This window comes from Oncorhynchus tshawytscha, linkage group LG33 (assembly GCF_018296145.1).
Source record: "Oncorhynchus tshawytscha isolate Ot180627B linkage group LG33, Otsh_v2.0, whole genome shotgun sequence".
In the NCBI taxonomy this organism is placed as follows: domain Eukaryota; kingdom Metazoa; phylum Chordata; class Actinopteri; order Salmoniformes; family Salmonidae; genus Oncorhynchus; species Oncorhynchus tshawytscha.
The window spans coordinates 21,386,156-21,402,338 of NC_056461.1; positions in this window are offsets into that span (position 1 = coordinate 21,386,156).

Sequence of the window (16,183 nt, forward strand, 5' to 3'; positions counted from 1 at the left end):
TTTGTAACCTAGACCCTTCCATTTTTGGGATCTGAACCCAAGGTAACAATGACCTGGTAATCTCATGTGGTGTCACACCAGCTGGGTGTGTTTTTTTTTTACAGGGTTAGCCATAGAACTGGAGCAAATTGGTAAGTGCCTTGCTTGGGTACGTCGCCCATTTTCACCATGTCTGCTCAGGTATTCAAACCAACCTTTGCTTACTGGCCCAACACTAACCACTAGACTGCCACCTGTAGTCTTAACTGTTCTTGACTCTTTATTCCTATAGGATGTAGATCTTTCCATTGATCTGTATCCTCTGCAATTACATTCATTTTGTTCAACCTTCAAAATAACATGTTTCCTACACTTCCAGTGAGGTTAACAGCCATTCTAATGAGTTTAGCCTACCCTCTGAACCCACATTCTGGTTTAGGAACAATGTCACCTTGCTTTATTTCAGGCACTGTCGTGAATATTTTTGCTCGGGGGCTCCATTGTAAGCAAAGCTGTAGAATAAGACCTTGAGTATTCTCAGAACTAGAGGATCCCATTAAAAGAACAGGACTCAATCTGTCCTGGAGCAAGCGGTGTCAATTCATCACATCAAGCTAATGGACACAGCAGAGGCAAAAGTTGTCACTTTAGCCCATCCACAGCTGAGGGCCAAGGGAACATTGTTCCATGAGACCCCCAAGAGGATTCTCAGAGCGCTAATGCTCTTCACGGCCACCTGTCATCTCACAGAGTTCCCTCTGTATCCGTCATGATCACAGATCTGCTGACGGCTCTCAACCTGTTTGTTGGACAACAGTTTGGCGACATACTGTGATTAAACTGTCACCAAATGAGCAATATTACAAAGATACGTTTTTATTTGGCATTGAAAACTTGGTTTATTGTAGTTTGTTGTACAGTTCACATTGCCAGTTAACATTGCAGCACTCAGAGAAATATGAATCTGTTGCAGAATTAAAAAAACAAAAACATTGCTTTAGTAAATTGCGTTAAGAGCACAATAAATGCAAAGTGGGGAAAAATAAAACAAATGGCTCCTCAGCCTATTTTCTTTAGCCTATTTTCTTTAGCCTATTTTCTTTAGCCTACCTTCTGTCATCATAGGCACAAGGGGATGTTGCTTAAAGGGTGTCTCTATAGGTTCATCTTTTTCAGCTCTACTGTACCTTCTGCTGCTCTCCGTAGGGACAGATGCTAATTAGTCTCAGTTACACTGGAAAGCTGTTCTTTTAAACCCAGACCATTGCTGAGAACTCATGCTTGAAGGCTGAGGTCATGACTGGCCAGCCAGATCAGTTTACAAGACAGATTCCTCCTGTGGAGCTTGAAGCCGTATGGTTGAAGCAGCCAGGAACACTGGATTTTTGGCCTTTCGTTTTTTTTAGTTTAAAAAAAAAAGTTTCATAGAAACCAGTCATATGACATAGTGGAATAGCAGATAGAAAACAGGAGTGACCACTCAACCGTAGTGGTGAATGACCGCTCTCTCATTACCCTGTGTGCTATTGTTTGAATATTGAATAACAACCATATACCATATGTCAAAACTGTATTTATGATTCGTGAAGAATTACATCAAATTACACACTCTCTGATGACAGCTTGAAGGCAACTTTGGGATAATCCTTATTCAAACATATTCAATCAACACTAAGGCACAAAAGCTCATGCCATATTCTGTGTTTATTCAAGCCCTCCTCAATAAATGAATTCAAGAGTCAGCATTGAGGTCCAGAAAGAATGGAAAACTTGGCCTCAGAAACACCTTTCAAATTTCTGAGATACATAACTCACCCAAAGTTGAATTGTCCAAGACCAGAGTCAACAGTTTGGAAGTGTTTCTCAGTCTAAACATTATCCGAGATGGCCAGGACTTAACAAGTGCACCCTTCAAAATGAGTCAATACACATTCTCAATTCACATCCACTGTGCCTGCATGTCTCAATTCAATAATGACAAAGTCAAACAAACACAACGCCACAGCTGTGATGTTAGGGTTTTTGTGGGGTACTAATAGGTCTGCAGCTGGCAACCGGACTGAAGTCTCTGGCCCTGAAAGTGAAGCACAAATAAACACAGAGGCATTCATTTTCACAATTTATAGATTTTCAAATAAAAATTGGTGTACCTCCTGAACTTTACCAACCTTTGCTGCTCAATGGCACATGAAGGAAAGAAAGGCTCCTATTGTGGCCTGAACACTGGTCTATTTCAACCAGGTGTGAAAAGGAATCACTCATTGGTTCATACCAATTTAGTGAGTGGAACACACAGGTCCAGTGTGGCTTAGTTGGTAGAGCATGGAGTTTGCAATGCCAGGGTTGTGGGTTTGATTCCCATGGGGGACCAGTATTAAACATTTATGCACTCACTACTGCAAGTTTTTCTGGATAAGAGCATTTGCTAAATGACGTAACCTCTCTGTGTAAGAATTGAATGGCAACAGCTCTCTCATCTTCTTTACCCAACAAAGTTCATACCCTCACATTTGTTGAACAGCCTGTACAACATGAATCTTTATACTGCGCATTTTCTGACTAAACCAAACCCACTCAGTAAATTAAAAGGTTGAAATTGTTTGTTGGATGCCTTTGCTCAAAGAACTGAGAACTTCCCAATTCATCTGACTTTGTAACCATACACAAGATACACTGGTAACATAGTATTTGTATATTAAATGCCTTGTCAAAATGGCAAACGCTGCCATTGCATGACGTTGATGATAGTTAGCTTTATATTTGATCAGTCAAATCCGATAAATTGTAAAACCCTTTTTTTGCTTTCGATCCATAGAAATGTGGAACATTGACACTGTGTTGTTGTGCTACAGCCTGTTTTGTAAGTTAACATTTTACTCCATTATTATCATGAGTTGAATCACACCCTTCTAAGTAATAGTCACATTTTTGAGGGATTAATGCCAATGTACTTTGTTGATGTTTTGAGTTTACGATAAGTGAAATAATGAGACCAAGATTGCCCGTAAGTCTTGTTTTATTTAGTTATTTTTAAACAAACATTTTTGCCCCTTCATTCTTGGAACCACTGGCTTTCTCAGTATGCCTACATCAAGAAACATTTCATGTAAAACATAGGATACAACAAGATTTGTAGCAACAGGGACAGTTTCATGTAGAACCCTCTGTGGAAAATGCCCTTCAACCAGGAAGGAAGTGCAAAATCTGACAGAAAATGGCCGATTTCCAAAGCATATCATTCTATACTATCAGTCTATCCCCACCATGTCCTGTACTGTAATCTATGCTCAAGAGAGCTCCACTCTTGATTCCCAAAACCATATTTCCACCCCAATCCCTATACACAATTTATTAATACCAGACTGGTTATATTCCAGACTGACTTAGACACATACACCACAATGCAAAGGAGCTATTGGCTCTGACTTCGTAGGATTTCAAGTCTACCCAACATTGAAACCATAGTGTAAAAGTCCCCAGATGTAGCCGGAAGTCTATGGGTAGATATTACAGAGTGACGTTAAGATTCTGTATGATTACTCTTTCATCATGTGGCTAGAGCAGGCTGCAAGATGCTGTAATTTGACCTCGGTAAATCAGTCAGCCAAGCCAAAACTTCTCCAGTCATGTTATAAATCCTCAGTGGTGTGTAGGGAGGGGGAGGGGGGGGGGGGGTTGCTGCTGACACATTGTAAATCTGCCTCTGGGGTCACTTGGCCGTTTCCTTTGTTTTTGGTGAGTGTGTGTGGCAGTAGATTCCCCGAGAAGGCAATTGCACCTGGACACTGTTCCTGTGAGTGTGTTCACCTCTCTACCAACTAAAATGCATTCTTTAGAGAACAGCTGTCCATGCATCATCATAATTCAATCATGACTTTGATTGTGTTTCAATTAACCGGAATGGAGATAACACATGCCTATCCGTTACCTGTTTCCTTACCTAACATGATGGAGAATTAAATTGATGAATATGTCCATGTAAAAAAAAATGTCAGTAAAAGTTTACTAGCATCAGCTGGGATGACCTAATTGTAAGAGCAGAGTGTTTGTGTTGTGCATTTGTAACGTAGAGCTCGCCAAAACACTGTGTGGACGCACACTGCTGAGTAAGCATATCCATACATTAGAATGATGTGGAGCCTCACTTTCTTTCACTTTCACCTTACAAGAACAGTAGGCAATTCCCTTCAAGAGACAATCCATTACTATCAACATGATTAAGCTCTTGAGATTTTCTATATTCTACATCTCTCATCATTCTCTTAGAAATTACCTTGAGCTTCTATCCCAATACGTCCCACTAACTCTGTGTTGTTGTTTTTGTCACACTGCTTTACTTTATCTTGGCCACGTCGCAGTTGTAAATGAGAACCTGTTCTCGACTGGCCTACCTGGTGAAATAAAGGGGAAATAAAAAATAAATAAATCAACTAATAAATAATTCCCTCAATGACTCTGAGTTTGCAGTGGATAGTATAGAGGTAGCCTACTATGGGCTCTATTCAATCAGATCTGCTTCAGCCGACATCCGCAAGGTGGTTGTTTTGGCTGTGTCGGAGGTGGAATTGCATTAGACCTTACAAATCCATAAGTAACTCCCGGCATTATACCTAAACCGGACATTGCCATTGGGTGCAAATAGTCACATTGATAGAAATCCCATGCAGCCTTTTTTACAAGTTCGAACACTGGAATGCGAGATGTAAATATAAAAAAATAAATGGAGCCATACTGAATGGCCGTTGTTATGCAAGCTCCTTGGCAACTTAGCAACTTAGCTATTTTGTCATTCTTTTGTTGTGCATTTTTACTTTATTTTCTCGAAATCTATCCTCTATCATTTCTTACAACCGACAAGAACGTTTGAACATCTGATCGGCAGTTACTTACCTCAATTCCTGCTTCAACTTCGATTCATCTGCCCTGGGCTCTTTCTGTAATTCCAGACAATTTTCGGGCTACCCAAGAGGAAACGACGACGTTACAGAGGCAAGAGAGGGGGATCCTGGTGAGATTAAGTTGAAGGGAAAACCTCCATTTGCAGATTTTCTACCAATGGGACTCTCGAAACTGGTTTTGGTTAGCCTCAAACCGCAACTGGTTTGCCGACTCGAGCTTGGTGGAAGAGCCAACCCATTGTTCAACTGTCTTCGAATACCTGAGGGTCAAATGCCGACCCTTTTACCTCCCGAGGGAGTTTTCAGCTGTTATCGTAACTGTTGTATACATTCCACCTCAGGACAAGAACAGGCTGGCACTTAACGAACTGTACGAGGCTATAACCAAGCAGAAAAACTTACATCCAGAGAATGCTTTTCTGGTTGCCACAGATTTGAATTCTGTGTCATTAAGGCACGTGATGCTTAACTTCCATCAACACATTTCTCTCACTACTAGGGGCGATAATGTCCTAGATTATTGTTATTCTACCCACAAGCAAGCATACAAGGCCCTCCCTCGTCCGCCATTCTGTAAGTCAGATCTCCGTACTCCTGCGTACATCGCCACAAAAGATCCATATGCACAACGCAGTGTCAATTGCACTCCACAGTGCCTTAACCATCCTATAGAGGAATACCTATGTGAGAATGCTGTTCTTTGACTATAGCTCAGCGTTCAACACCATTGTCCCCTCCAAGCTAGTCACTAAGCTTAGGACCCTGGGATGACTGAACTCCTCCCTCTGCAACTGGATCCTGGACTTCCTGACCGGCCGACAAGACCCCAGGTGGTGAGGGTAGGCAACATCACCTCCGCCACGCTGATTCTCAACATGGGGCCCCACAGGGGTGTGGGCTTAGTTCCCTCTTAGTTCCCTCCAGTTACATTGTTATTGATCACTGCAATGTTGGGTTTAGAGCTAGCAAGAAAGGCATTTCACTGAACTTGTGCATGTGACATTAACATTTTACGTAATCTACACCTCGATTTGGATGAAATCCTCATTATTCAATTTAATGGCATTTTCAATTTATTTAAGTGTAATTATTTATATACAGCCGACACTTTCTCGCTCTGAACATCGGGACGGATGTGGCTTTGTGACAATGATTGCAAGAGCAGCTGCTCACCAGGTTAAACGCAGTTCCACCTCCTACACCACCAAACATCCTCTATGCAGGTGTCTGCTATCACTAGATCTGATTGAATCTAAGCCTTAACCCTCTAGTCTAAGCCTGTCTAAACTGGGGAGGACTAGCTATTTGATTTTCGATTTCAAGACCCTGTGAAGTATAAAAATAATCTTTAAAACAATTAGTTGATACTTTTAAAATGTTATTTTACTGCTATTAGCTCATACAAATGCATTGAATAACTGATTTAACTACATGGAAAAACAGATAGTTCCCTCCAAAAAACCTAAAGGAAGTTTGTTCTGAAGTGTCTGTCCTATATCTGAGAGCTGTATGAAAGATCAGGATTTTGTATTTGAATTTTTTGGCACTAAACTGTCTCCATGTATACTTCCATTAATTTAACTGGTACCAGGACAAGTCTTGTGATGCCTTGGGTACATGTTTGTGAGAGTCTCACCTTTCCATAGAGGGGTCATATTAGTGTGTAACCCAAACTGTTCAGACTTCTACAGACAGAAGATGGCAGATCAGTTGTACTGACTTCAGATGAGTAGACCATGGTGTTCCTGAGAGTCTCATCTTTCCATAGAGGGGTCATAATAGTTTGTAGGCCAAACCATTCAGATGGTTTTGTAAGAAGTCTGATTTTTGGGATTTCTCGGTCTGACAACCAAGAGCTTCTGGATATCAGAACAGCGATTACTCACCTTGAACTAGACTAAGATTTTTTATTTAATGAGTTGGACGCAAAGGATGTACTGCTTCTCTGAGACCAAGCCCAAATCCCCATCGTTCGCTTGAAGAAAAGATGGAAATTCAAGGCACAAATCACCATCATTCACATGAAAAAAGGAGATACTGGGGTGGAGATCAGGGTGCCTTGTGAGAATTTGGCGGTGAGTGGGTAACCCACCTCTGCCATCCGTTCTACTAACCAACGTGCAGTCACTGGAGCATAAACTGGATGAGCTCCGTTCAAGACTATCCTAGCAACGGGACATCAAAACTGTAATAACTTATGTTTCACTGAGTTGTGGCTGAACGACGATACAGATAATATACAGTTGGCTGGGTTTTCCGTGCATCGGCAGGAGAGAATAGCTAAGGGGTGGGGGTGTGTGTCTATTTGTCGATAACAGCTGGTGCACGATGTCTGATATTAAGGTAGTCTCAAGGTATTGCTCGTCTCAGATAGAGTACCTTATGATAAGCTGTAGACCACACTATCTACCAAGAGAGTTTTCATTTCAGCCCTATATTTACCTCCACAAACCGACGCTGACACTAAGACGGCACTCAGCAAGCTGTATAAGGCCATAAGCAAACAAGAAAATGCTCATCCAGAAGCGGCACTCCTTGTGTCCTAGTGGTTAGAGCGTTGGACTAGTAACCAAATCTGTCGTTCTGCCCCTGAACAGGCAGTTAACCCACTGTTACTAGGCCGTCATTGAAAATAAGAATTTGTTCATAACTGACTTGCCCGGTTAAATAAAAGCAGGAAGCACCAGTGACTCACTCAATACGGAATTGGTCAGATGACACGGATGCTACGCTACAGGACTATTTTGCTAGCACAGACTTGAATACCCTATCCAAGATGGCGTATCAGTGTTTGTCGTTGTCCTCTGTAAATTGAGTCTTTTTTCGTTATTTTTTTGTATATATTTCAATCTCTTTTACCATGTTTAAATTAAATATACCTTCCGGCAACCCGCCTCACCCAATGTGATGCGAATATGCTATTATAGCTAGAACCTCCATCAGAAGCTAGTCATCAGATGCTAACCAGCTACTCGCTATTTAGTCATTGTTAGCGGCCTTTACCTCTAGCTCAGACACCAGCTGCTTTTTCCCTGGATAATACCCGCCAGTCTGCACAGCGCGATATCACCACGAGAATTTCGGACTGCTTTTCTCCACCATTACTCCAGATCATCACAGCTAGCTAGCTAGCTGCTACCGAGTGACCCAGCCCCAAAGCTAGCCTTTGAGCCAGGCTCATCTCCCAGCCTGCTCAGTGGACCCTATGATCACTTGGCTACACAGCTGATGCCTCCCGGACTCTTCACTAACACGACTAGAAGCCACTACATCGCCGGATTCCTGCCGTAAACTCTGGACCTTTGCATCAGATCATCGCAACTATCTAGCTGCTACCGAGTGTCTATAGTGGCTAACGCCCTTGTCCCAAAGCTAGCACCAGTTAGCCTCGAGCCAGGCGCATCTCCCGGCTAACAAACAAAATTACTCCAGCTACAATACCTCTTTTACCAATTGGCCTGGACCCTTTGTCGACACGGAGCCCCGCCGATCCATCACAACTGGTCTGCCAACGTAATTCCTCCCGATGTGCCCTCAACCGGCCTTTGTCGGATGTCGGTGAAAACGCTTCTGCTATCCCCGGCCTGCTAACTTTATGAACACTGTCTCCCGCTTGTTAGTGTAGTAACGACTTCCCTGTTTCATCTTTTGCTGTTCACTGGACCTTATGATCACCTGGCTGCATAGCTGATGCCTGCTGGACTGTTCATTAATCACGGTATTCCATTTTGTTTATTTTGTTTATCTGTCAGCCCCAGCCTTCGAACTCAGGCCCTGTGTGTAGTTAACTCACACTCTCTGCCCATTCATCGCCATTTTACCCGTTGTTGTTGTCTTAGCTGATTAGCTGTTGCTGTCTTACCCGTTGTTGTCTTAGCTAGCTCTCCCAATCAATACCTGTGATTGATTTATGCCTCGCTTCATGTCCCTCTCTAATGTCAATATGCCCTGTATACTGTTTAGGGTAGTTATCATTGTTTTATTTTACTGCGGAGCCCCTAGCCCCACTCAACAGCCTCAGATACAGTGGGGCAAAAAAGTATTTAGTCAGCCAGCATTTGTGCAAGTTCTCCCACTTAAAAAGATGAGAGGCCTGTAATTTTCATCATAAGTGCACTTCAACAATGACAGACAAAATGAGAAAAAAAAATCCAGAAAATCACATTGTAGGATTTTTAATGAATTTATTTGCAAATTATGGTGGAAAATAAGTATTTGGTCACCTACAAACAAGCAAGATTTCTGTCTCTCACAGACCTGTAACTTCTTCTTTAAGAGGCTCCTCTGTCCTCCACTCGTTACCTGTATTAATGCCACCTGTTTGAACTTGTTATCATTATAAAAGACACCTGTCCACAACCTCAAACAGTCACACTCCAAACTCCACTATGGCCAAGACCAAAGAGCTGTCAAAGGACACCAGATACAAAATTGTAGACCTGCACCAGGCTGGGAAGACTGAATCTGCAATAGGTAAGCAGCTTGGTTTGAAGAAATCAACTGTGGGAGCAATTATTAGGAAATGGAAGACATACAAGACCACTGATAATCTCCCTCGATCTGGGGCTCCACGCAAGATCTCACCCCGTGGGGTCAAAATGATCACAAGAACAGTGAGCAAAAATCCCAGAACCACACGGAGGGACCTAGTGAATGACCTGCAGAGAGCTGGGAACAAAGTAACAAAGCCTACCATCAGTAACACACTACGCCGCCAGGGACTCAAATCCTGCAGTGCCAGACATGTCCCCCTGCTTAAGCCAGTACATGTCCAAGCCCATCTGAAGTTTGCTGGAGAGCATTTGGATGATCCAGAAGAAGATTGGGAGAATGTCATATGGTCAGATAAAACCAAAATATAACTTTGTGTTATAACTGTGTTTGGAGGACAAAGAATGCTGAGTTGCATCCAAAGAACACCATACCTACTGTGAAGCATGGAGGTGGAAACATCATGCTTTGGGGCTGTTTTTCTGCAAAGTGACCAGGACGACTGATCCGTGTAAAGGAAAGAATGAACGGGGCCATGTATCGTGAGATTTTGAGTGAAAACCTCCTTCTATCAGCAAGGGAATTGAAGATGAAACATGGCTGGGTCTTTCAGCATGACAATGATCCCAAACACACCGCCCGGGCAAAGAACGAGTGGCTTCGTAAGAAGCATTTCAAGGTCCTGGAGTGGCCTGGATTTTTCTTCTCATTTTGTCTGTCATTGTTGAAGTGTACCTATGATGAAAATGACAGGCCTCTTATCTTTTTAAGTGGGAGAACTTGCACAATTGGTGGCTGACTAAATACTTTTTTGCCCCACTGTATACATCAATGACGTTGCTCTTTGTGCAGGGGATTCCTTGATCCACCTCTACGCAGACGACACCATTCTGTATACATCTGGCCCTTCTTTGGACACTGTTAACAAACCTCCAAACGAGCTTCAATGCCATACAACACTCCTTCCGTGGCCTCCAACTGCTCCTAAATGCTAGTAAAACCAAATGCATGCTTTTCAACCGTTCGATGCCCGCACCTGCCCGCCCGACTAGCATCACTACTCTGGACGGTTCTGAATTAGAATATGTGGACAACTACAAATACCTAGGTGTCTGGCTAGACTGTAAACTCTCCTTCCAGACTCATATTAAGCATCTCCAATCCAAAATTAATTCTATAATCGGTTTCCTATTCCGCAACAAAGCATCCTTCACTCATGCTGCCAAACATACCCTCGTAAAACTGACTATTCTACCGATCCTCGACTTCGGCGATGTCATTTACAAAATAGCCTCCAACACTCTACTCAGCAAACTGGATGCAGACTATCACAGTGCCATCTGATATGACACTAAAGCCCCATATACCACCCACCACTGCGACCTGTATGCTCTCGTCGGCTGGCTCTCGCCAGACCCACTGGCTCCAGGTCATCTATAAGTCTTTGCTAGGTAAAGCTCTGCCTTATCTCAGCTCTCTGGTAGCCATAACAACACACACCCGTAGCATGCGCTCCAGAAGGTATATCTCACTGGTCATCCCCAAAGCCAACACCTCTTTTGGCCACCTTTCCTTACAGTTCTCTGCTGCCAATCACTGGAACAAATTGTAAAAATCGCTTTAACTTTAAGCATCAGCTATCTGAGCAGCATACCGATCGCTGCAGCTGTACATAGCCCATCTGTAAATAGCCCATCCAACTACCTACCTCATCCCCATATTGTTTTTATTTACTTTTTTGCTCTTTTGCACACCAGTATTTCTACTTGCACATCATCATCTGCACATCTAGCACCAGTGTTCATTTTCTAAATTGTAATTACTTCGGTACTATGGCCTATTTATTGCCTTACCTCCTTACTCCATTTGCACACACTGTATATAGATTTTTCTATTGTGTTGTTGATTGTAATTTTGTTTATCCCATGTGTAATTCTATGTTGTTTTTTGTTGCACTGCATTGCTTTATCTTGGCCAGGTCGCAGTTGTAAATGAGAACTTGTCCTCAACTGGCCTACCTGGTTAAATAAAGGTGAAATAAAAAAAACATGTTCTGGGATTCCTCCAATGGCATTGAGGAGTATACCACCTCAGTCACCGGATTCATTAATAAGTGCATCGACGACTCGTCCCTGACGCTCATCGGATGTGGCAGGGCTTGCAAACTATTACGTACCCAGCTACGAGCTGCCCAGTGACCTGAGTCTACCAGACGTGCTAAATGCCTTTTATGCTCGCTTCGAGGCAAGCAACACTGAAGCATGCATGAGAGCACCAGCTGCTCTGGACAACTGTGTGATCACGCTCTCCGTAGTCAATATGAGCAAGAACATTAAACAGGTCAACATTCCCAAGGCAGCGGGGCCAGATGGATTACCAGGACATTACTCAGCGCATGCGCGGACCAACTGGCAAGTGTCTTCACTGACATTTTCAACCTCTCCCTGACCAAGTCTGTAATACCTACATGTTTCAAACAGACCACCATAGTCCCTGTGCCCAAGAAAGCAAAGGTAACCTGCCTAAATGCTTACCGACCCCTGGCACATCGGTAGCCATGATGTGCTTTGAAAGGCTGGACATGGCTCACATCAACACCATCATCCCGGAAACTCCAAATCGCATACCGCCCCAACAGATCCACAGATGACGCAATTTCAATCTCACTCCACACTGCCCTTTCCCACCTGGACAAAAGGAACACCTATGTGAGAATACTGTTCATTGACTACAGCTCAGTGTTCAAAACCATAGTGAGCGCAAAGCTCATCACTAAGTTAAGGACCTGGGACTAAACACCTGCCTCTGCAAGTGGATCCTGGACTTCCTGACGGGGGTACCCTTCAGAGGTGCATGCTTAGTCCCCTCCTGAACTCCCTGTTCACCTACGACTGCGCGGCCAAGCACAACTCCAGCACCATCATTAAGTTTGCTGACATCAACGGTGGTAGGCCTGATCACCGACAACGATGAGATAGCCTATAGGGAGGAGGTCAGAGACTTGGCAGTGTGGTGCCAGGACAACAACCTCTTCCTAAACGTGAGCAAGACAAAGGAGATGATCGTGGACTACAGGAAAAGGAGGGCCGAACACGCCCCCATTCACATCGACGGGGCTGTAATGGAACAGGTTGAGAGCTTTAAGTTCCTTGGTGTCCACATCACCAACAAACTATCATGGTCCAAACACACCAAGAAAGTCATGAAGAGAGCACGAAAATGCCTTTTCCCCCTCAGGAGACTGAAAGGATTTGTCATGGGTCCTCAGATCCTCAAAAAGTTCTACAGCTACACCATCGAGAGCATCCTGACCGGTTGCATCACCGCCTAGTATGGCAACTGCTCAGCATCCGACCGTAAGACCCTACAGAGGGTAGTGCGTACAGCCCGTTACATCACTGGGTCCAAGCTTCCTGCCATCCATGATCTTTATACTAGGTGGTGTCAGAGGAAGGCCCAAAAAATTGTCAAAGACTCCAGTCACCCAAGTCATGGACTATTCTCTCTGCTACCGCATGGCAAGTGGTACCGGAGCCCCAAGTCTAGGTCCAAAAGGCTTCTTAACAGATCCCCAAGCCCTAATACTGCTGAACAATTCATCAAATGGCCACCCGGACTATATGCATTGACACTCCCGGCCCTTTGCTTTTATCACTGCTGCTACTCACTGTTTAATATCTATGCATAGTCACTTTACCCCTACCTACATTAACAAATTACCTTGACTAACCCGTACCCCTGCACATTGACTCAGTACCAGTACCCTCTGTATATAGCCTCGTTGTTATTTAATTGTGTTACCTATTTTTTACTTTTGTTTATTTTGATTTGATTTTATCTTGTTGGAAAAAGTAATCTCCTTGCCATGAGGATGTTGTGTGTGGATATTGTCACAGATGGCTCTTCACTCAGACAAGGAAATGAATGGTAAATTACTATGTAAACATTTCACTGTAAAGTTCTACACCTATTGTATTAAGCACATTTTTAAAATATTTTTTAGTTTGAACCTTTATTTAACTATTTAAAAACAAATTCTTATTTTAAATGACAGCCCACCGCGTAGACTCTTACACTGAGATGCAGTGCCTTAGACCGCTGCACCACTCGGGAGCCCAAATATAATTTAATTTGATTTTGATTTGATTTTATCTTGTTGGAAAAAGTAATCTCCTTGCCATGAGGATGTTGTGTGTGGATATTGTCACAGATGGCTCTTTGCTCAGACAAGGAAATGAATGGTAAATTACAGTGTGAATCAACACGAATAACTTTTCTTATTGTCTGTTTTGCAGCCAACATCTGTTCATTGGTAGGACTATTCAACAGAATATGGGAAACTAATTCACCTCCATTAGAAAAGTATTCTAGAACTGTGTTTCTTTCATTGCCACCAATGCTCTGTCGTTAATCTTATCCTATATAATCATCTGTCCAGCGCACCCCCAGTCCTTTTCAACAGAAGTGGTGCTATTGATTAGATTAGTCAATAAAGGCTTGTTTCCCCCTACTACTATCATACTAATGCACTTACAGTGAATGTCTCAAGCAGCCTTGCAGGCCAGGTTATAAAGTGCACCAGAGCTCCTAAATTATTCACGAGCCCCTTCACCAGTCGATGCCTCCTTTAGAGATGGGCGGGCGGTGGGCGATGATGTCACACAGCCCCGTGGAGCCAGACAAGGGCACCTGACACTGAAACTGAATGATTGATCCAGCTGTGGAACGCTCCCCGCCACAGGATCCTGGAGCAGTCTTTAGAGATGGGCATTCAACTCCCTTAGGTCGTATCATTACAACCGATGTCCAGGGCATGAATGAAGGACTGTAGAGGTGTCAATTGAAAAATTATGTAACCCCATTTAATTCGGTCAGATGAGAGAAATGTTACTGGATTTTAAAGCTTTTGTCATAAAGGGGGACATTTAAGGGGAGATAAATGACAGTGAAATCTGAATTGATATTTCATATTCCAGTCTTGGACTGCAATAAAGGGAACTTGTGACCATTTATTTAATCTTTAAAAAACAATACATCTCAGATGGAGATTACAGAGAACATCTGACAACATCGGTTTTAATTCAGCCTGTTCTATAAGTGCTACATCAACAGGGTTGTATGTGGCTAAGCCCACAGAATAAATGTAGGTTATTACTGTAACGGCATTCTTCCTCCTCTTCTGAGGAGGAGTAGCGAGGAGGATCGGAGGACCAATGCGCAGCGTGGTAAGTGTCCATAACATTTATTTAAAGACATAAACTGAACACTACAAAACAATAAACGTGAAACGAACGAAACCGTACCGTGTGGCAACAAACACACACAACTCAAAAGTGAAACCCAGGCTACCTAAGTATGATTCTCAATCAGAGACAACTAACGACACCTGCCTCTGATTGAGAACCATACTAGGCTGAACTCAAAACCCCAACATAGAAAAACACACATAGACTGCCCACCCCAACTCACGCCCTGACCATACTAAATAAAGACAAAACGGAAATAAAGGTCAGAATGTGACAATTACCCATAAAATAGCATTCATAACAGCACACGTCTAAAGTATACATTCTTGTGCTCGACACAGAAATTGAGACTAGACTGATTGAAAAGATCCATTTGACAGGATGTTTTATCCCACAGCTCAGAGAAACTCATCTAACTTCCAGTGGTGGTTCTAGACCATTTCAACTGGGGTGGCCAAGCTGGGGACAGTTGTACTGTTAGAGGGGCCAGTTACATTAGACGTTATTGTTGTCATCGTTTTCTTCACTATATTGCAGGCAAAAGACCATGTTCATAATCGTCATCATTGCCACTGTCTAATAACGGATGTAAAAAAAAGAACGATAGCAAAAATGAGTTATGTAAAAATTATTTCATACTCCACATTTAGGGGGGCCACAAGAGGGTCCAAAATTGTTGTCAATTTTGGACCGCCACTGCTTCCTTCAAGAGACACAAGAGACACTTTGAGAAGCCCATCGACTTGTCTTCTCAGGATTGCAATAGCTATTGACCACTCATCAATAAGTATTAAAACTAGCCCACTGAGCAAAAACTGGTTGAATCAACGTTACTTCCACGTAATTTAAAAACAATTGTGGTGACGTTGAATCAACGTGGAATACTGAATGGATTTACAAAAAATTATCAATGTAAGGGAATTTCATCTTTTTTTCACACAACTTTTAACCTAAATCCAATGACATGGTGAAATGTTTTGTTTATTTGACGTTGAATTCATGTTAGTTGAGAACTCAACCAAATGTAAATCGAAACTGGAAGTTGAAATGATGTCTGTGCCCAGTGGAACCCTGGTTTATAACAGGCCTTTTGTAATGTCCATGTGTCAAAAAAGCTAAAGCACAAACATAGACTGGCTTCCAATTTAGCCAGGACTGTTGTCGTTGTAATGCCAAACAAGTTGAGCGACGGTTGAGCTGGCTCTGACTAAAACAGACAGGCAAATCCAGAATATACCCAGCCAGGTTTAAAAACATGATGAAACAAGCATTGCATATTTGAAGAAAGTGTGGGGTATTTCCGCACTCCTGCTGATCTGCTTCTCTCTCATTTCTGGGAAATCCAGCTGAAGGCATACAAAGTAGAAACACTGTGGAAAATCAACATCTTCTACAACAAAGCCAAGAGCGAAGGGATGACATTGCCAATTTAAAAGCTAGCTCTCTGCTCTGAAATAAGTGCTTCAGGAGTGCTGAAAAGATCACTGTTCAGAGCATTAAAATCACTGGCTCAAGCTAGCATTCAAGATTTTATTACACTAAAACCTTTGGGATATTTGAGAAAATGCT